This window comes from Acinonyx jubatus, chromosome B4 (assembly GCF_027475565.1).
Source record: "Acinonyx jubatus isolate Ajub_Pintada_27869175 chromosome B4, VMU_Ajub_asm_v1.0, whole genome shotgun sequence".
Lineage (NCBI taxonomy): Eukaryota > Metazoa > Chordata > Mammalia > Carnivora > Felidae > Acinonyx > Acinonyx jubatus.
The window spans coordinates 53,131,777-53,152,865 of NC_069387.1; the positions used below are offsets into that span (position 1 = coordinate 53,131,777).

The 21,089-nt window shown below is 45.0% G+C and overlaps 2 protein-coding genes across 5 annotated transcripts in view; both read right to left on the minus strand.

Annotated features, from left to right (window-relative positions):
• LOC106977147 (cationic amino acid transporter 3-like) overlaps positions 1 to 21,089 on the minus strand; it is a 34,560-nt gene that overhangs the window by 10,099 nt on the left and 3,372 nt on the right. Inside the window, exon 1 of one of the 4 annotated variants that reach the window (XM_053225950.1) lies at positions 3,042 to 3,480. The exons of 2 other annotated variants lie outside the window; for them this stretch is intronic. The gene's annotated coding sequence lies outside the window, so the exon portion shown is untranslated. Of the gene's footprint in view, positions 1 to 3,041; positions 3,481 to 21,089 lie in introns of those variants that run through there. One more of the 4 variants, XM_053225948.1, reaches the window with a different exon arrangement.
• LOC113592989 (cationic amino acid transporter 3-like) overlaps positions 13,449 to 21,089 on the minus strand; it is a 279,152-nt gene continuing 271,511 nt past the window's right edge. The window contains exon 7 of the mRNA XM_053225960.1: positions 13,449 to 13,465. The gene's annotated coding sequence lies outside the window, so the exon portion shown is untranslated. The remainder of the gene's footprint in view (positions 13,466 to 21,089) is intronic.

Sequence of the window (21,089 nt, forward strand, 5' to 3'; positions counted from 1 at the left end):
GTGTCTTCTGTGTACCATGGGTCAGCCTGAGAAGGCCACATGGAAGAGGGGGAATTACCCTATTTTGGCATTGTATATAACTGTTTCCCAGGACAACATCAATTCAAGCTACATCTTCAGGTTGGGCCATGATCCAATAAATAGAGACTCTTTTAGGTCTTCTTCCATGCCCCCCCACCAAAAACACAAAATAAACTCCACCACACCTTGAACCAGTAAATCCAGTTTGCCAACTAAACAGATTCAGGTAAACATTTGCTACAGATATTAGTACAGATCTAGATATTAACATATATTAATAATAATTAATTAATAAAAGATAATAATAATTCTCAGTCTTGGTCTGTGCAGACAAGGAAAGAAGAGAGAAACTACTGCAGTAGTCATAAATGTATGACTTATTCCCTGCGGAAAGAGAAGTAAATGTCAGATAGCTTCCTTGAAAAGTTGTAAAGAGGGGCGCCTGGGTGGCTCAGTCGGTTAAGCGTCCGTCTTCAGCTCAGGTCATGATCTCACAGTCTGTGAGTTTGAGACCCGAGTCAGGCTCTGTGCTGACAGCTCAGAGACTGGAGCCTGTTTCAGATTCTGTGTCTCCCTCTCTCTGACCCTCCCCCATTCATGCTCTGTCTCTCTCTGTCTCAAAAATAAACATTAAAAAAAATTAAAAAAAAAAAAAGAAAAGTTGTAAAGAAAGCTGAAGTAACCAAGCTCAAACTAAAGAAAATAAATATCCAAACTTATCTCCCTGGAGTCTTCTGAGAACAACCTCACTAAGCGATCACTTACTAGGCATCCTCCCACTTATGATTTTACTTTGTGCTGTATTCTATTTGCATGTTACTTGGAAGAAGATTTTGTCTCCCTTTCTAAAATAAAAACTCCTTATGGTAGAATGTGCTTCATGTTCTCTCAATGAAGCTAGAAACCCTAATTCTGCAAGTGAATATTACTAGGTACAACCAAGACTTGAACTTGAAGATACGGTAGTCCACAAATTGTATGCTCATTAGACCTAGAGGAAACACAACCACCTCTTCCAACTCTCCTACCTACCCTACCACCCCCAGCACAAAGCCTCTCAAATCCCATCCCAGTCTGGCAGAGACTGAATTCCAAGTGAGAGAAAACCCACCCTGACGCAGACTAACACACTCCAGACCAACTGTATGTAGACCAAATCCATTAAGTCAAATGTAGACAAATTTGTCTGTAGATGTAGACCAAAACATTTTCACTTCCTTCCCAAAATACCTGTATAGTCCTTGTTACATGCAGACACCATACTATCATTGCACCATTATTTAGGTAAACAGATAGCCAGAGCTTCTCAAGAGGCTGTGTATACTCCATATTATCTAGTATTTTTCTGGTATGGCTGTGAACAAGCACCCTTTCTTAGTCCTTCTGGAACAACTGGAGAGAAGACAGAGCTAAGTGCAACATTCCTGATTTATGATTTGACACATTTACAGGCTTAGTTTCAGTCAGAATTCTGTTTTGAAAATCATTTACATTTGTATGACACCAAAACAAGGTGATCAACTTGACAAGTTAGAAAAGCCTGAGCTTCTGTTTCTAGATGTCTTCATAAATTAGATGGGCTACCAGTAAGAATCAGAATCTGACTTTTCTAACAAGAATCAAAGAGAGCTGGGGAAAGCCAGGAAGGATGTGCAATTAAGGGATTAAAAAATGATATGATACATTGATGTCAACAGTGAAACTCAGTTTCTTCTCTACTTCTCCCCTACAATTGTCTACTCCCTTTTCTCAACACTGAATCTTGTCAACAAAGAACATCTAATAAAAGTCCTCAGGAGAAAGCAGTAGAAGGAAATACATCTGCCTGTCTGCCTTATTATCCAAACCACGACTGTCATGTAGCTGAGCACTAATCTACACTCATTTTTTCCAAGAAGTCTTGCTAAACAGCTTTGTTTTTCCTCCCAAAACCTTTGTTTCCTTGTAAGTTCAGAATCTAGAAATTTACCCAGTCATCCCATGTATCACTATACTCTGTCTCCACTTTTAGACTGCAGTTATGAATGGTCAGAGCCCATTGCTCCTTCTTCTGTACCTCCTTTAGTATTACATTGCATACAAAGTGACTTAGGAAAGGCTGTTATCCCTCTGGTTATCTTCCTTCATATCTTTAAATATGTCCTTCTGTCCTCCCATATAAGTACTTGGCCATCACTTTCTCTCTGTCCTGTCTCACCAGACTGTGCTTCGTTCCTCTCATAGCCCTAGGTAGCTGCAGCACACCCTAACCATGACCCTTGGAAAGTTAATTTGTTTTGCTTTGTTTTGTTGTGGGAGGGTCATCAGATCATCTGAGTCATATGAGAGTTGTATCATGCCTCAAAGTCCTGAGTTCTCATCCATGTATAGATCAGTATGACTTCTCCACTAAGACTCAACTGCCTCACTGCAGCTTGGGAATCATAATCTAAAACAGATAGCCTCCGCCACTGCTTTTTATCTTTCTCTTCTTGTTGTTTCTAATCCCTACTCTGCTTTATCATTGCTCAGTACTAAAATAAAAAAGGAACGAGGATAAACCAAAAAATATATAATCAAAAAATCATTTTTATCAATTTAGAATTTACTTGATGAAAGAAATTGGCGTTTCCACATGATTTTGCTTAAACTAAGGTTAAAATCGATCTGCCTAAGAACTTCTAGAGGGCAAGAGAAAGAAAGACAACCTAGAAATAAGCATTTGACACATGCAATCAATGAATCACGTGTTGTGCATGGATAAGTGTTGTCTGGGCTTCTGGTGTTGGGGTGCTGCCCACAGTGTACATGGCAGTGGGGAGGAGGGTAAGCAGAGAATAATTTAAGACTCTAAGGGCCTTAAATTAACATGTTGTAAATACGTTTCAAGATAACAGCAAATTGCCACTTTGAGTGTTATAAGACCACTAGGCAGACACACCCCAGGGGAACTTAGTAATCTTTCCTCCTACAGCCTGACCTGGCCTATAATCAATCTGCAACAAAATTTTTTAAATTAGATAAGAAAGGTGGGGAGGTACCTTCAGCAGCTGTAAAAATAGGTATCTGTCTCTTTCAGCATGGAGGAAGAAGACTCTTGAATCCTCTCTGGTGATGGTAGACCACCTTGTCAAACCAGATCTGCTATTTTGCAAAGTCCACAGCAATGTCCTCCATAAGAAGATATGACACAGAGACTTTCACAATCTCAAGTGAGAAAGTGTGGCAAAACATGAAGGAGGCAGCAAAGCCAAGTGGAAGAAGCTTCATTCATTGAAAGAACATGCCTAAGCATACTATGTGCTGAGCCCTGTCAGAAAGACAAAGCTGAATAGAGCAAGCTCTGCTACAGGTCAGAAAGGAAAGGCCAGGGAGGAGGGCAGGGCAAAGAAGTGGGAAAGATGCTGGAGGAGAAATACCAAGGAATACCCTCCCATAACTTATATTTTCTTCAGCAGAGATGAGAACTTCTGGTCTGGAGGAGAACAGAGTGTAGTTCTCCAAATCACTCTGAGACCAACAAACTTACCTGCCCTTCCTCAACTCACAAAGCCCCTAGTCTGCACTCCCCATCCAAAGTCTAGCTCTGGTGCTAGGAATATCCTCTGCTCAAACACTATAGGGCTTCCACAGGCAGTGATACTCCAAACCCAGCCTCTTTCCCTCTGTCACGGTCTCAGTTTTCTTGCCAACCCTACAAACATTAGAGATCACTTACCAATTGGCTTTTCCTGTCTCAGAAGAGAAAGACCTGAGAAGAATGTGCAAGCCAAACCCAGGTACAGGTAAGGAGGTTGGCCAAGCAGAGTTAGGACTTGTAGTGGAGCTTAGCTGGGCCCTCCGGGAGTTGGGGCCCTAAGAGTCAAGGCCCTCCTGGAGGCTGGGCCCTCAGGAGGCGGGGCCCTAGGAAGGCTGGGCCTCAGTGAGTTGGGGTATTGGGAGGCACGTATATGGGAAGGTTTGGAAAGGGTGGAGTAAGTGGCCTAGCTGGAATCCTGGAGAAAAGCTGGAGCTGGGCAATGGAAGACTAGTGGGGGCCTTCATTATGAGAAGGTAGACTGAGGGCTTAAATGGGACTTTGTTGGAGACTTTGTGGCAGCAAGATCTGAATTTAGAAGTAAAGAAGTTTCTAGGGGTTCCTGGGTGGCTCAGTTGGTTAAGCATCTGACTTTGGCTCAGGTCACAATCTCACTGCTTGTGAGTTCAAGTCCCACATTGGGCTCTGTGCTAACAGCTCAGAGCCTACAGCCTGTTTGATTCTATGTCTCCTTCTCTGTTGGCCCCTTCTATGTTTGCACTCTGTCTCTCTCTCTCTCTTTCTCTCTCTCTCAAAAATAAACATTAAAAAAATAAAAATAACTAGAACTGAAGAAGCTTCCCAAAGTCCTGGGTATAGAGGAGGTCCTGGTTGGCATAAGGAGAGTGTTGGGAGCTGAGTGGAGCACATCCTGTGGTGATTTGGAGGCCAATCCCAGATCCACCTAAAGGGTCCACTCAGCAGCCCTTTAAACAAGGATAAAAGCACCCCCTCTGACACCTCTTCCAGAATCTCCTACTAGATTTCTCTACTACCATCATCCATCCCAGTCCTCCACCCATGTTTCCTATATTCCAGGAATAAAACCAAAAGGGATTGCATTAAGGCTTACCATGAGGGATTTCCTGAGATAGTCATAATATATTCTAACTGAATGTACATTGAGCATTGTGCTGGAGGAAGTAACAAAAAAGACAAAGTTCTTGCCTAGAGAACTTCCTGCTCAAGACATTCAAAACTTAGGACTTCCAAGACCCTGAAACAGTGACCAAAGAAAGGTGTCTCCTCCTTCCCAGGATGTTAATCTTCAAACAGAGGCAAGACTCTCAGAGATGGAGAAGGTGGGGCCTACTTAAGGACTGAAGGCTGAATGGACAAATGATGGGGCAAGAAGCCAACAGTCTCAAGGAAAAGGGGAACCACTCGCTCTCTGTGATAGTGCTAGATTCCTCTAAACCCTAAAATAGTTTACTTAAAGACTGGGGTGGAGGTGGAGGGAGGGGAGACAAGGGTAGCAGCAGGATTCAATAGGGACATAGTCTATATTAATGATACTAAGAGCATTGAAATTGGAGCAGAAAGAATTGTTCCAGGTTTCAGGAAGAACCTCCAACTGAGGAAAACCTACAAATCACATTGATCCTGCCCTAGTACATCTCCATTAGGCATGGACCAAGGGCACTAATTGAGCATCACCTTTGTTCCAGGCACTATGCTGGGTAGTGGATGAGTGGTCCAGGCAGGAGTATGGAGCCAAAATTCCTGGAGGCAAAAGAGACAGGCAGGAATTTGAAGGATGTGTTCCATCACAGAACAGTAGGCCAGGGGCTTCTGGGGGTTTGATTTGGAGGCATCTGGGTCACCTGTTCCAACATCCTAGGCTGTCTTCCCTTGTCTCAAGCTTGGATTTTCCCAGATGTGCATCTGCCCTAGAGAATGAAGGGCAGATACTAGGGAGGGTCTATCTATCCTCACATCTGGTCCTGAGAGCAATCCTTCCTCTTTCTCCCTGTGCCATTCACTAACACAGGGGGCTGGGAGAATTGCCAAGTCCCCCAGCCAATCACCAGGTAAGGAAAAGAACTGACCCAGGACTGGTGGGGTTGGGGGGAATGCAGAGGACACAGCAACGGGGTCATAAGTCTCTCCTATATAAGGGTGTACAGAATGGGGGTAGTTGGAGCTCACTAGGTGATTTCACATGAACTATCTGAACCTTGAGGGGTGGGAGGAGGGAAGAGGAAAGAGGCAGGGGTGTCAAGCAGAGACAGGGGAAGAGGCTGAAGGGTACAGAGATAAGAGAAACAAAGAAGAGAGATAGAAAGGAGGCAAGAGAGGGAACAAGGGTAGGGGGAGGCAGCAAAAAAAAGACACACTGGAGGAGATGTGGGTGGAGAAACTAAAAGGTTCACAGGGTGAAATCCACAAAAAAAGTGATGGGAAGAGAGACCCTCAGAGACTGAGGAAGTGAAGCAGGGAGATAGCAGCCAGAAGGAAGGGCTGATGACAGATTCAGTCCAGGAAAGTCTCAGACCACAAAATATTTGGAATCAGAGAGACAGAAGGGTTTAGTGCTTTCCTGACACTAAACATTACTGACTTGTGAGGTTGAGTGTCATGGAAGCAGGCAGCTGGAGAGAATCCCTCTCTAGTGAGGTAGGGCTTTCCTTTAAAAATTCCAAGGTGCCTGTATGAGTGTGTGTATGTGTGTGTTTAAGTGTATATGTGTGTGTGTGCATGTGTATTCACTTGACGTGCATAAGGGGAAAGGAGGAATGGATCTGACATCCAGGAGTCCTGTCTGGAGGTGAGAGTTTTTTAGGAGCTGGACTCTCAGACCCTCTGCAGCCCCAGCAGACACAGGCCATGACTGCAGGGACAGAGGGTGGTCAACGCTGCCACCATAGGATGAATGGAGGATGGGCTTTGGGCAGCCTCCATGCTCCATGCTCCCTGGGAGTGAATTTGCTCCTGCAAGGACACCAATTCACATGGTTTCCTGTGTTCTGGGTTCAGTCCAGTCCCCACCCTCCCTTCTTGTCCACACTCACAGGCATTTCCTGTGTTCAGAGCTTAGAACACTTGTTGGGCTGAATCATACGAAATTCCTGATATTCTGTCGGTTTTGGTTTATACAGTCTATTACTTTCACTCTTCCCTCTCCCAAAAATATTTTTTGATTCCAGGCTAAGGAGTCAGGGGAGCAGAATGAGGAAGGACAAATAATAGCTACTATTTGAGTGCATACAGTGTGCTGAGAGTGTTGCATCCTTACCACAGTACTAATTCTCATTACAGTCCCAGGGATTATTTCCTGCAGCTCCTGCAATTATTTTCCACCTTTTACAGGTGAGTGAGTCCAGGTGAAGAGGCTACATGGGGTGGAACAGGGCTGGGATTCCAGCTCAGCCCAAGACCTCCTGTTTCACCACTGCCCCCCACACCCAGGGGAGTCCTAGCAGAGACTGGGAGCCAGAAGACAATGCCCAAAGCTTCACAACAGGAAGGAGGATGAGGAAAGAGGTCAAGCTAGAACTCTGGAGGGGCCAGAAGAGCCCGCATGGAAGGGGGTGGGGAAAAGCCCAGGGACCACACCTGAAACCAAGTGGGATAAGGGCCATTTCCATGGAGGGCCAGTAAGGAGAGTAGGACACGGAGCCAGCTGTGGGCAGAGTGCAGGAGGGGGGATGAAGGATCTGCAGGGGGAGACCAAGGGCAGTGTAGACAGAGCAGAAGGGAGACAAAGGAAAGGATTCAGTCTACAGAGTATAGGCCACCAGGGAGGTATCAATAGCAGCTGCATGGGGAAGAAAGATAAAGTCCAGACTGAAGCATGAAAAACAGGAGTGAGGGAGAGACTCTGTGGGAAAGATGTGGGACTGGGGCAAATAGAGGAACCTGGGGTTAGAGGCAGTGCTCAGAGATGGGGAGCAGGCATCTTTCTTTTTTTTTTAATTTTTAATGTTTTATTGATTTTTGAGACAGTGACAGACAGAGCGTGAGCAGGAGAAGGGCAGAGAGAGAGGAAGACACAGAATGTGAAGCAGGCTCCAGGCTGTCAGCACAGAGCCCGACGCGGGGCTCAAACTCACAGACCATCAGATCATGACCTGAGCTGAATTCGGACGCTTAACCGACTGAACCACCCAGGCGCCCCTGAGCAGGCTTCTAGAGGAGAGAGAGAAGGGAAGAAAGGGGAGGTGGTAGTATTGGGGAAGGAGTGAAGGAGGAGGGTGCACACACACACTCACACACACACTCACACTCTCCAAGTCAAAAGGAACAATTATGTGGTTATTGGCTACTAGGTCCCAGTTAGCACATCAGCTCCATCTCCTCAAATGCTGGCAGGCTTTTTGAGGCAATGGAACAAAGGTCCTTAGAACTTGGAGGATGGCTGGGAAGAGGGAAATCATGAGCCAGTGTTTCTGTGTCCTTCTGTGACTGGAAGGCCTATGGGTACCTGAGGGTGTGTGTGCATGTGAGTGCACCTGCCCCAAGGAGCAGCCTGTGCCTGCAGGACTCTCTGTCTGTCTGGTGCCCCTATGACTCTTCATGTACATTACTCCTCAGCAGGAAGAGTCTTCGCATGGTTTACAATGAATGTTACTGGTCTCTCTAGCATGGCCATTTGCCATTTTGCTATTTGCTTTTTTTGTCAGGACCTCAGCGGGGAAAGATGAAGCCAGTGTTGGGAGAGATGGTAATGCTTGGGCAGTCAGTGATCCCCCCACTTCTCTTGAAGACAGGAGTGCGCGCGCGCACACACACACACACACACACACACATCCTTGCACACACGCTGCTGTCCACTGCAGCCAATGAAAATACAATGAAAGTAATCAGGGTACCATTCACACATGACCACATGGAGACTCACAAAAAGAACAGGGTGCTCAAACATAGTAATATGCCAATCACTCACACAGATGGAAAGACAAGAACCTGGGGCACAAAGTCACTTGGATGTACATCATGCCCCTCAAACACACACACACACACACACACACACACACACACACACACACACAAGACATGCAAACCTGGGTATATCTTCTCCAGATATTGTGCTCAAACATACCACTGCCTAACACATCTCAGGGCACCCTCCAGTGGGTCCCAATAGCTCTCTTAGCAAATGCAGAACACCTAGCCTGGTCATAAGATCTGCCCCTTTCCATTCCCCTTCATGCTGCTTCCCCAGTCAAGCTGTTTATCCAGGCCAGAAAAGCTGTCTCCTGCGTGTATTATGGTTTGCTCATCCTGCTTCAGAAGCAACAGAGAGAAAGGTTCTCTTCTTTTCTTCCTCCACCCCATGTCCTATGGTTTTCTCCTTCTACACCCCGCTCATGACCCCCATCCTCCAAGCAGCCTTTCCTAATGAACTAACTGGCCCTGATTCTGAATGTGTCCTTGTCCTTTACACTTGTTGGTCTGTGCTGGGTGAGTGTCACCAGTTACCTTGCATATCAATTGGCAGGGAGGTGGCTGTAAGTTCCTCAAGGGCAGGACCACTAGACCCAGTATTTTAGACAAATGCAGGACTCACCCTCCAGTACCAGGCTGGGAATGTTCCCTGAAGCACTACTGCCTGGTTTTCACAGACGAGAACATTAATCTGGGCTCCAGCAGCCACAAGGAATGTCTCCCTCTGTCACATGCTGCAACCATCTCCTTCACAATGACCTTTCAGAGCCATTTTGGAGGAGGGCACATCCTCCTCTGTATTTTCCCACATTCACCTGTTTTTTGTTTTTTTTTTTTTTCACCTGATTTTTAACTAGAAATACTGCTTCCCAGCTAGGGCCTCACCTTATTCTTCAGCCTCAGAAAAAAACTTGGCGATTATCAAAAATCAGATCCACACTAAAGACAAACATGTGCTTCTGGTGAGGATGCTCAGAGCTGTGCTGCAGGCTGTGAAGCCGATCTCCACAGAGGATGCCAAGTGACCAGACACCTGCAGCGGCAGTTTTAAGTGCTCCAGTGAAGAAGATGGCTGTGTGGAATAGGTTCGTTGTACTTAAAACAGGAGAGAGACAAGGTCACCCTAAAAAGCACTCACTGACCACCTCCCCACCTCCCACAGGGCTGTTTCATCCCAGCCCAGCCTCTCTGGGGAGACAGGTGCCCTGCTTGCTCCCTCTTACCCTCATCTGCTTCTCAACAGCCTGTCTCTCTCTGCCCCTCTCTCCCTCCTGCAGTGAGAGGTTCCCTCCCTCTGGTTGTCTCTCTGCACACCTACCTCCATCATACTCCTTCTCATCCTCTGTCTCCGTCTTCTGTCCATTTCTCTATTCCCTGCTCCACTCTCAGTTTCTGTCTCTGGTCTCAGTCAGCGTTCTACCATTTCTTCTCCCTCTCTGTCTTTCTCTAACTCACCTCTTGTTTCTGTTCTCTCTCCTCCCCTTCTACTGCTCAGACCAGTTCTTCAGAGGGAGGGGAGTGGGGTCTCCTTTAGCACCAGAGGACTTTGCCATTTTGTACGGAGCTCTGAATTGTTGTGTTCCTGCCACACACACACACACACACACACACCAGCAGAGCCCTTGACTCAGAGTCTGCATCCCACCCTAGGCCACCTCTACCTGCCCCTTCTCACTGCCTTCCCCCTGGTCCCCACCTCTTCCTTTCCCTTCTCTGTCTCCCTCTCTCTCACTCTCTGGGTGCGCTTCCCTGGCTATCTCCTCAGTCCCTAGTCCCATGTCCATGGATATGTCTTTGGATCTGAGTCCATTGCTTTCAGACTTCCTGAGCCTGGGCCCAACTCCTGACTCTAAGTCCCTGTCTGACTCTACCATCTCTGGTCTCTGGGTGTCTGTGTCTGATCTTGGATCACTGGCTCTTCTCTGGATGCTCCTCTCTTTCCTCTCTCCTGTGTCTGGATTTGACTCCCTGTTCCTCTCTTCCACTGTGGACTGTCTGTGTCTGTTAACTCTGTGTCAATGTGTCTTGGACTCTCCAGGATGCTCAGACCAGTACTGCCTTTTTGTCCCACTCTGTTGGTCTTGGCTTGAATTTACCTTTATGTCTCTGTCCAGGGATTATCTCCCTGCTTTTCTGACTCCCAGTGTAGTCCTGGAGTCTCTGGGGTGAGCTGATAAGGAGGGTTGAGAGGGGACAAGGCTGGTGGCCCTTTGTGTGGAAGATGGAGGTTAGGATGCAGAGCAGACTCAGCCTGAAGCACTCTGCTCCTTACAGAATATTCTCCAAGACTGCAGACTCAGGTTGACCCCCTGCATGTTGTGCTGGCTGCTCAGGCCCTTAGGGTTGCCCATCTCACTCCCCAGTTAGTCCACTGGGAGCCACTTGAAATTCTGGGAGGGCGTTCGAGGTCCCCTTGGCCAGGTATCTGTGTGTCTGGAACACTCTGTGAGAAGAGGAGTGAGGAGAGGTAGGAGGCCCACTGGAGGTATTTTGCAGAAAGGGGGCAGGATGTGCAAAACATGCAGTCTGGGCGTGTAGCCTCTGTATCATGGGCAAGAACTTCCCAGAAGCTCCTTCCACCCCTCAGACAGGCCCATGTGGGTCAATGAGTTCAAGGAGATTATGCAGCACATTTTTAATAAGGGAAAGGGAACAGAAAGTGAGTGTCCCTATTTTATCCCCTCATGGTGCCTGTAATACTTCCTCATACATAAGAAGTTCTCAAGAAAGTCGTTGGCTCATATTTCACTAGGTCTCCCAGAATAAGCAACTAAATCAGTAGAACTCAATCCTTTTCAATATTCCTTCCCATACCAACCCCCAGTCACTCGCCCCCAGCAACTCACTATTTTCCCCCAGGACAGTTTCCTCTGCCAAGACTTCCAAGCACCCCAGTGATCATGGGTCCCCAGCTCAAATCCCAGTCATTCCAACGCCTCCTCCTCAGTCATTTTCCTGGTGTCCCTCCATCCTCCTCTCCCCCTTTGCCCATCCAATGGCACTTGGCCCCCAGGGTGTCTCCCCAAAGACAGGTAGTCACTAATGAGCACTGAGCACTAGAAGGGGAGGGTCAAGGGCAGCCTGGTGGGTGGGAGGGGATACCAGAGGTAGCAGATAAGGAGTCATGTCAGCATTTGTCAAATACACCATCTCCATCCAGCATCCCTGTCTCTTGACTCCTGGCTCCTGACAATCCATCTCCCTGCTAAGGCTGTGGGACTGAGATCAGGTGCAAATAAGCAGAAGCCTAGGCTTATAATCCTTGGTCTGCTCCAGACTCATTTTCTGCAGGAATGGCACTAGCTCCTGCCCTCTTTCTTTGAAAACTCTCAAAGACCCTGGGAAGCTGAAGTGATAGATGGAACCCAAGGATGAGGACAAATTTCTCTCTCTGTTCAATATCTGATCTCAGCCCCTTGTCTTCACCCTAACCTGCAAAAGCTTAACTTAAAACCTCAGGCAGTGGCAAACAGAGTTAAATCTCAGAAGAGTATCCCAGACTTAAGGAGGTACTGAGTACCTCCAGAAACCAGGGGTTTGGGTGGAAATATTCTCTTGGACAACCAAAGATCACTGCTTGTAATGTAACCAATTTCCACTAGCGGTGTAGAAATGCTACCCTATGGAAATACAAATCAAAACCACAATGAGATACCACCTCACACCTGTCAGAATGGCTAACATTAACAACTCAGGCAACAACAGATGTTGGCAAGGATGTGGAGAAAGAGGATCTCTTTTGCATTGTTGGTGGGAATGCAAGCTGGTGCAGCCACTCTGGAAAACAGTATGGAGGTTCCTCAAAAAACTAAAAATAGAACTACCCTATGACCCATCAATTGCACTACTAGGCATTTATCCACGGGATACAGGTGTGCTGTTTTGAAGGAACACATGCACCCCCATGTTTATAGCAGCACTATCAACAATAACCAAAGTATGGAAAGAGCCCAAATGTCTATCAATGGATGAATGGGTAAAGAAGATGTATACATATATATACACACACACAATGGAGTATTAATCAACAATAAAAAAGAATGAAACCTTGCCATTTGCAACTATGTGGATGGAACTAGAGCGTATTATGCTAAATGAAATTAGTGAGAGAAAGACAAATATCATATGACTTCACTCATATGAGGACTTCAAGATACAAAACAGATGAACATAAGGGAAGGGAAGCAAAAATAATATAAAAACAGGGAGGGAGACAAAACAGAAGAGACTTATAAATATGGAGAACAAACTGAGGGTTACTGGAAGGGTTGTGGGGGGGGGATGCGCTAAATGGGTAAGGGGCATTAAGGAATCTATTCCTGAAATCATTGTTGCACTATATGCTAACTAATTTGGATGTAAATTAAAACAAACAAACAGACAAATAGCTGCATCTTAAACTCACCAAGTTGTGCACATTAAGTATGTATAGCTTTTTGTATGTTAATCATTCGTCATTAAAGTGGTTTAAGAAAGAAAGAAAGAAAGACAGAAAGACAGAAAGACAGAAAGAAAGAAAGAAAGAAAGAAAGAAAGAGAAAGGTCTCCCTGTGGACCAGAGCAGAACCTTCTCATCAGCGACCTGTGAAGGGCTCTGAGACCACAAAAGGACAGCAGAGAACAGCTCTCCCTGGGCCCTGGGAGCTGAGACAGGGCTGGGCTCCCCAGGCTGGGGGAATCTTTGGCTCCAGCAAGAACCCATGAATTTCCAAATTGAGGAAACCTTTCCTGCAGCCCTTTCCACTGGCATCTGTTATTCCCTTTGGGCCCTGAAATGCCATCACCCATCCTATCCCCTTCCCTTTTCTGGTCCCTGGCACTGTGGCTGCTAGCACAGAAGGGCCACATAGGTTTTCCTTTATGGTTGTCACAGCAGGTGACATCCCACCTCACAGAAGTGATACTTCACAGTGACCCAGCTGATAACTAGAGCCAGAACTGAAACCCACATTTTCTTGATTCCCAATCTAGGAGTCTTCCCATCTGTGCTGACTGCTGCTCCTAACAGAGAAGCATACTTTGTAGGTCCCAGTGGGAAGCCTACTCACAACCTTGGATTAAATAACCCATCAAAGCTGCACCCTTCACCATGTGATACATGTTTACATACATGACTGGTGCACACAGGACTGTTAACCACAGAGCACAGACACGTACACCACAAACACCGTGCTGTGCACACTCTCACCCTTGTTCACCCTCTGCCTCTCAGAGTCCAACAGCCCCTGCCCCTCTCTTCCTACTTCCTGAGCTGCAAGAAGAATGTCTTCCTTTATCATTTGCTCTTTACCCTGTGTTTACAGAGGCTCCTCAAAGCTGCACAGAGAGAAGCACTTTCCGCATTCTAATCTTAGTCCTCCCTACGTAGGGTAATATGTAGGGTGACAGGGGAAAGAGAGGGCAAACTGGTGGTTCTTGAACTCTATTCTCTGAATCTTTCCTCTGCCCAGGAAAGGTCTGACCTATCTGTGATCCACCAGCTTTCTCCACACATCCTCTCAGTGTTCCTATACTCTGACCCACTTTCGTATCCAGGAGAAACTACTTCCATGCATAGGTGTTGGGGTGTTGGGATTCAATTTCACACACTCAGCCTGGGCTTATAGGGCATGAAGTACAACAAAGGGATTTGACTTACACTCAGTAAGAGCTTCCAAGAACAAGGAGTCTGAAAACCTCAGCTTGTGTGAAATTCAGTAAGAATGTGTATATGGTCTTCCCAGAGGCCTCTAACAAACAAGGACTTAGTTTGAACCTGTCTGGGTAGTAGTGACAGAGACAGAAGTCTTCACTGTGATTCTGGTCATCCCAGTCTCAGGAGGTGGAACACAAACACTTCTGGGGACTCTAAGGCCCTCAGGCAGAATGGGTGGAGCCTGGTTACATGATTCCCAAATCCTGAGGGTGTGAAGAGAGTAGGCCTGAACCATCCACTGTCTGGCCACCCTCCCACCCTGGCCCAATATCTTCATGGCCCTCCCTGGTCAGAGTAGGGCCTCTGAGCTCTTCTAGTTCAAACCCTCAGTGAAGGCCTCAGGACCCAGTCTCCACACAGCCTCAGACCGTGGACCCTGATGCCATCCTTCTGTGCCTGGCAGGGCAGAGCCACCCACTGCTCATGATCCCCAACCCCCCACATGCCAAGCACACACAGCCTTCCTCCTCTTCCCTCCCACCTCACCCCACCCACCACATACCACAGCCTGAAACCTGCTGGAAATTTGTACAAATCAAAGACATCTTCAGCTATGAGTCTTCAGGCTCTCCAGGAACAGCACACACACACACACACATGCATACATACACCTGCACACATGCAGATACACACAGATGCTCATACTCATACATATACACATATAACCTCAAGTACACACACATAAGTCACAAATATTTTCACATGTATGAAACACAAAGACACATACTCATAAACTCATACATTTATAGTTAACACACACAAATATACACACTTTTATACACTTATCAAGCACAAGTGTGCACACATACATCCCACTCTATTCCTTCTTCTAAGGATCCAGAGCGCAATTCTCTAGATTCTAGAGATCTAGAATGTCTAGGAAAAACATGGAAACCCACAGGAAACCTATTTCCAGTTTCCTGGCCCACATTGGAACTCTTTTGCTATATTCTCCTTCCTGTCCCCACAGTCTCTAGAACTCTGGCCCACACCATGGAAGTGGTGATTCATTCTTTCATATAACAAACACTTTTGAGCACCTATCTGCTACCTTCCCTGACCTCCCACTGCCCAGGTCTGAAGTTAAGGCAGACACATAAAAGAGTATGACCATGTGTCCAGTGGTGCAATAGAAAGAGCAATAGTTCAGGGGTCAAGCACCTGAGTTCAAATCCTGCCTTTGCCTCTTAATATGCTGTGTTACCTTGAGCACTTGATGTAAACTATCTGAGCCTGTTTCATCAATTGTAAGGTGGGGTTAATAAAATTTACCTAATAATTCTGTGAGGATTAAAAGAGAGGTAAATGTTTTGTCAGTAATATGTCTATCTACAGAAAGTGAGCCCATTCCATTCCCCAGTCCCTGTGGTGAGCATCTCCCCAACATCCTTGAGTCCTGCTGTCCCTGAAACAGAAACTCAGTCTGCTTCAGCCTCAGAGCCTCAGTTGTCAGCACCACTGGGAAACTTGATCTCTGTCTTGGCCAAATCCATAGGACTCCCTTGCCCCCACCCTGGCCCATCCTGCTCCTCCTGGTCCATCATGCCTCTTGCCTCTCCACAGGTTGCGTTTTCCAATAAACTTTAATGCAGCTGATGAAGGCCTGAATGTTTGTGATAGAGCACTGAGTCTACTTATCAGAAATACATGAAGTGCTAATCACCCTCAAGGTAGCTGTCCCAGGGCAAACTCTCCTCTTAATCTATAAGCTTCAACCAGCACCCTGAAACTACATGATTGATTGGCTAACCTTTCTTTGTATACCTATAGATCATGCATCCTTTCCTAGAAAAGAACAGAGCCCTTCTGCACATAATGAAGCAGAATCCAGAGACTGCTACAATGACACCTTCCCTCCGCTGCCACATACCAAGGAAACAGACCTTCTGCACAACCCCTAGGCACTGAGGAACCAGACCCCTTTGCACAACTTCTTAGCACTGAAATATCATCTGTAGCTGATAGGTCAAGTGTGCATGTAATAAAGAAATGTTAGGGACTATTGTACTCCCTTTACTGATTAGCTGCCCTAAGCTCCTTTAAAAACTCCTGGGCCAGGCAAAAATCTCAGAGTTGGCATGTGGACAAGATTCCCCCTTCTCCCCAGATAGACAGGCTCCTGAACAAAACTTATATATTCCTTTCTAATCAATACTCTCTTGAGTATTGGTTTTTGGAGTAATGGACAGTTGAACTGAGGTTTTGGTAATCAGAAATTTAAAAGTTGTGCTAAGTTAAATGATAAATTGGATTCATTGGATATCCAAGACTTTTCCAAATAAGACAGACCATTAAAGCATTGGTTCCTGAATGGAGATATATCTGCATTGATTTCTTATTGCAGAGAAACTGAAGATACTTGGGACTGCTAGTGAACATGTTTTATGCTTAATTAAGAGATTGTACTGTGGAGAGGTACATGTTTCTAGAAATTATGAAATGCATACATAAATTTCCAATCTAAAAAGTTCTGATGGAACAAATAGTTCATAATTGATTACTGCTTAATTTTTACTGGAGACTATGGTTTTTAAGGGTTAAAATTATGGTAAATGTCATTAAGACCAATGGAAATGACAAGGAAAGTAGATGTGTAAGAAAGGTATAAAAAATGAGAATACATTCTTGTTGAGGTAAAAGAAAATAATTTTGTCCTAAAATGAGAGTGGTGATTTAGAGAGAGAAGGCTTATGATAAAATCTGAATGAAAAAAGGAAGTTGTAGAAGGCTTGTGAAGGGAAAGCTTTGGAAAAGAATTTTATGTGTTGTCAGGACTGACTCAGATTGAAACAAATGGATTTTGAAAGGACACTGGTATAAGATTGAAATTCTGGGGGTACCTAGCTGGCTCAGTTGGTTGAGGGTCTGACTTGATTTCAGCTCAGGTCATGATCCCAGTGTCCTGAGATAGAGCCTTGTGTTGGATTTCATGCTGAGTGTGGAGCCTGCTTCAGAGGCGGGCTATCCAGGAAGTTGTGGGTAGGAGGTAACATTTAATCTGGACCATGATGATTATGTAGGATTTCAGTAGTCAGAGATTGGGAGGATGGAATTCCAAGGAAAAGACATAGCAACTGGGAAGGATTTCTTGACTTTGGGCATCATTTGATGTTGAATTTCTGTTCATTATTAGAAACTGATTTTCCTATTTATCCCTTCTCAACCACAATTCAAGTGACTAAAAATAGAAAGTAGATAGAAAGTGGGAAGATCACTTCCCTGATTCCCCTGGTCCTCCATTCCCCATCACATGAGTTTATCCTGTCATGTCTCCCTGGAGCAGATACTCCTGTGACCCATCTCCTTCAGGGGAAGGCCTTTCAGTCCCAAGTACCTCCAAGAACAGGCTCTGCAACAGCAAAGCAGCACGTGTATTGGGGATTTCTCCCTCACACCTGAACCCATGTTGTTTTCCTACAAAAAACACTGTCTGCCTCCCTCCCCATTCCTCTCTGTTCTTCCTCTTTTCCTTCACCAAGGCTGTTTCTTTCTCTAACCACTTGCTGGAGTTGGGGATAATGTTCTACACACTTCATTTCCTCTACTCTTGCTTCTGCAGTCTTTTGATGATCCCCCTGCAACCTTTCCTCCCCTCCTCCCATCCTTACCACTCCTCTCCTTCCTCCCCAAGTCCCCCCCCCCCAACCTGGTCAGTTTTCCTGCCTTCTTTCTGGGGCATTTCACTTTTCTGTTTCCTCTCAACCTTATTTATCTATGATTCCAGTTTAGAAAAGAAAGGGAGAGGAGATATAAGGGCAGCATCTGTGACGGAGTTGGTTTTAGACACAACACGAGGCATGGTAGTCGGACATCAGGAAGAACCTGATAGGCACTGACAAAGTAGCTTAAGTGCCTCCTGGCCCATATCTCCAGATAAGTCTTCTACCACTTGCCAGTGAATCTTTGTAATTAGGAAATTTTTTTTAAGTTTATTTTATTTTGAGAGAGAGAGAGAATACGAGCCGGATAAGGGTAGAGAATGAGAGAGAGAGAGAGAGAGAAGACAGAGAATCCCAAGCAGGCTCCATGCTGTCAGCGTAGAGCCCAATGTGGGTCTCAAACTCACTAACCCTGAGATCGTGAACTGAACCAAAATCAAGAGTCAGAGGCTTAACTGACTGAGCCAGCCAGGTGTGCCTAGGATATTGTTAAAGCTAGATATCAGGCAAAGAGGGCTTCTTGACCTCTTAAACTAACCAATTTTATTTAAGTCACTGTCACTTGACCTCAGCCTTCCACAGAAGCTGGAGGTTTTGAATATAGAAGATAGGAGCCAGGACCTGAGTCTCAGCTCAGGTTCCATGTCCACTTCCCTTGTTCTTTACCCTTATTGAAGGTGTGTAGGGTTCAAATGAGATAGGGTATCCATTATGTCTCCATCTATATGTCTTTCATCTCTCTCCCCTCACCGAGTTCCTTATTAACAATGATTCCTTAATGGATATAATCTTTAAGTGTCCTTTCTGTGATGGCTCAAAAAGAGAGTCCCATTTGGAAGCAAAGAAGTAAATAAAATGGCTTCTCTTAGTACCTTCTATGAGGGGTTCTCAGAGAGGGGAGGAGGTTACATGGGTGATGTACATACAAGGGAGGCTGTGTATTAGGCCATAAAATAAAAGACAAGAGGGGATGGCCTTGGGGCTGCTGTTTCTCTTTCTCTGCAAACCCCTTCTGATTGCAGCAGATTCACAGTGGCTCTGCAGCAGCCTAGCATCTTAGCCATTAACTTCTCAGAAAGAAAACTCACTGAGGTTCCCTTGAGAGGGAATGAAAAATAAATAGCAGAGTTTGGTACAAACACACCACCAGGTGAGAGGGTGGTGTAAAGACAACCAGTTCCTCATGGTTGATTGAACTCCTTCAGGATGTGTTTACACGCACACACATACACACACACACACACACACACACACGCCACATACATACCCCAAAATTCCAACAAATATGCTCATGTTTATAGACCTATGGAGATAAACATACCCTGCTCCTTTGCACATTTTTCCACTCAATTCAATCATATGTCCATATAGTAGGCACATACATGACTTTTAGTGAGGTGCTCTGTGAATATATGTACCCAGCCTTCTTCCTCTTTCCAAGATCCTGACTGCAGGGTGGGGCACAGGAAGATGAATGTCTGAGTGTTAGCTTCCATGTGTCATTAAATGTGTCTCTGACTACATTCCACAAAAGAAGTAGAATTTTTTTTCATTATTCACTATTTGGAATTATTCACTTTCTTTCAATTAGTTCGGCACCACCAAGTTTCAAGAATCATCTATACATTATTGAGATGCTGTTCCAAGCACAGTATAGTTCAGGGGTTAGTGGCTCAAGCTTTGCTCAAACTTGATACAAATCTTAGCTTCACTACTCACTTTGCACAAATGGCTTAACCTCTATGAACCTTAGTTTCAACTATAAAATGAGGATAACTATATTCACCTTATAGAACATTTGTATTAAACAGGTGATTTTGTAAAGTGTTTAGAATGAAGTATAGGGCATTAGTATTCATCAAATGATAGCTATATTTTCATCATCATTTTGTGGGCATTGGAGATATAAAGTACTATATAAAAGAGGTTCTTTTACCTTAGGAGGCTTTTTAAAATCTCATCAGTGAGACAAGATAAATATATGAAGAGTGCAAGAATATGTAAACCTGAAATTCTTATTTGATCCCTAACATGTAACTTATTCTCCTAAATCCAAGCCCTGTTTTAAAATTTTTAGCAGATTCCAGGATGCCTGGGCGGCTTAGTTGGTAAAGCCTCTGACTTCAGCTCACATCATGATTTCATAGTTCATGGCTTCACCGTGTCGGGCACTGTGCTGGCAGCTTAAAGCCTGGCGCCTACTTTGGATTCTGTGTCTCTTTCTCTCTCTGCCCTTCCCCCACTCACTCTCTGTCTGCCAAAAATAAATAGACATTAAAAAAATTAAAAACATAAAAATTTTAGCAGATTTCAATGCTCTAACAAGATTTTTTTAAATCACTCATCATCCCTATGTCTCACCACCTTACACACACTAACATCTACTCCAGGCTTTCATTTCAGGAATTGACAGAAGAATTTGGGATATTAAAGATTTTGAGTTTATTTTGTACATTTCTCCATTTCTGGACAAGAGCCTAACTCAGGCATTCCAAACCAAAATGACACCCATGATGCTGGTCCATGGTGCCTTACTTTGCAGAGCAAAGATCTAGATGACTGTAGCAGTGCTACAACCATCTCCCAATAAAAGTCTACCTGTCCACATATTTCTGTCTGTCTATCCTCCAGATGGCAATCATATCTCGTCCCTTCCTGATTCAAGACTCTCACTCCATTGTATGGAACCAGAAAAGGCCCCGAATAGCCAAAGCAATTTTGAAAAAGAAAACCAAAACAGGAGGCATCACAATCCTGGACTTCAAAGCTGTATTACAAAGCTGTAATCATCAAGACAGTATGGTACGGGCACAAAAACAAACAGATCAATTGAACAGAATAGAAAACCCAGAAATGGACCCACAAACCTATGGCCAACTAATGTTTGACAAAGTAGGAAAAAATATCCAATGGAATAAAGACGGTCTCTTCAGTAAGTGGTGCTGGGAAAACTGGACAGCGACATGCAGAAAAATGAGCAGGGACCACTTTCTCACACCATACTCAAGATTCTCGCTCCATGGCACAATACATAATACAAACCCTGGCTCATAAATTTCTTTCAAATGTGAAAATACATATCCCTCATAACAGTTTTAACCTTTCATGACTCCTAAAGGTCTGTGTAGCCTAGAATTACTGTCCCATTTCTTTTCCAACTCACTTATTCTTCTTTTATTGCTCCATAGGTATCCTCCTCCAGGAAATATCTCCTGACCAATACCTCTTTCTCAGTTTCTACTCATACCTTCCCGTCCAAAGTAATGATCCC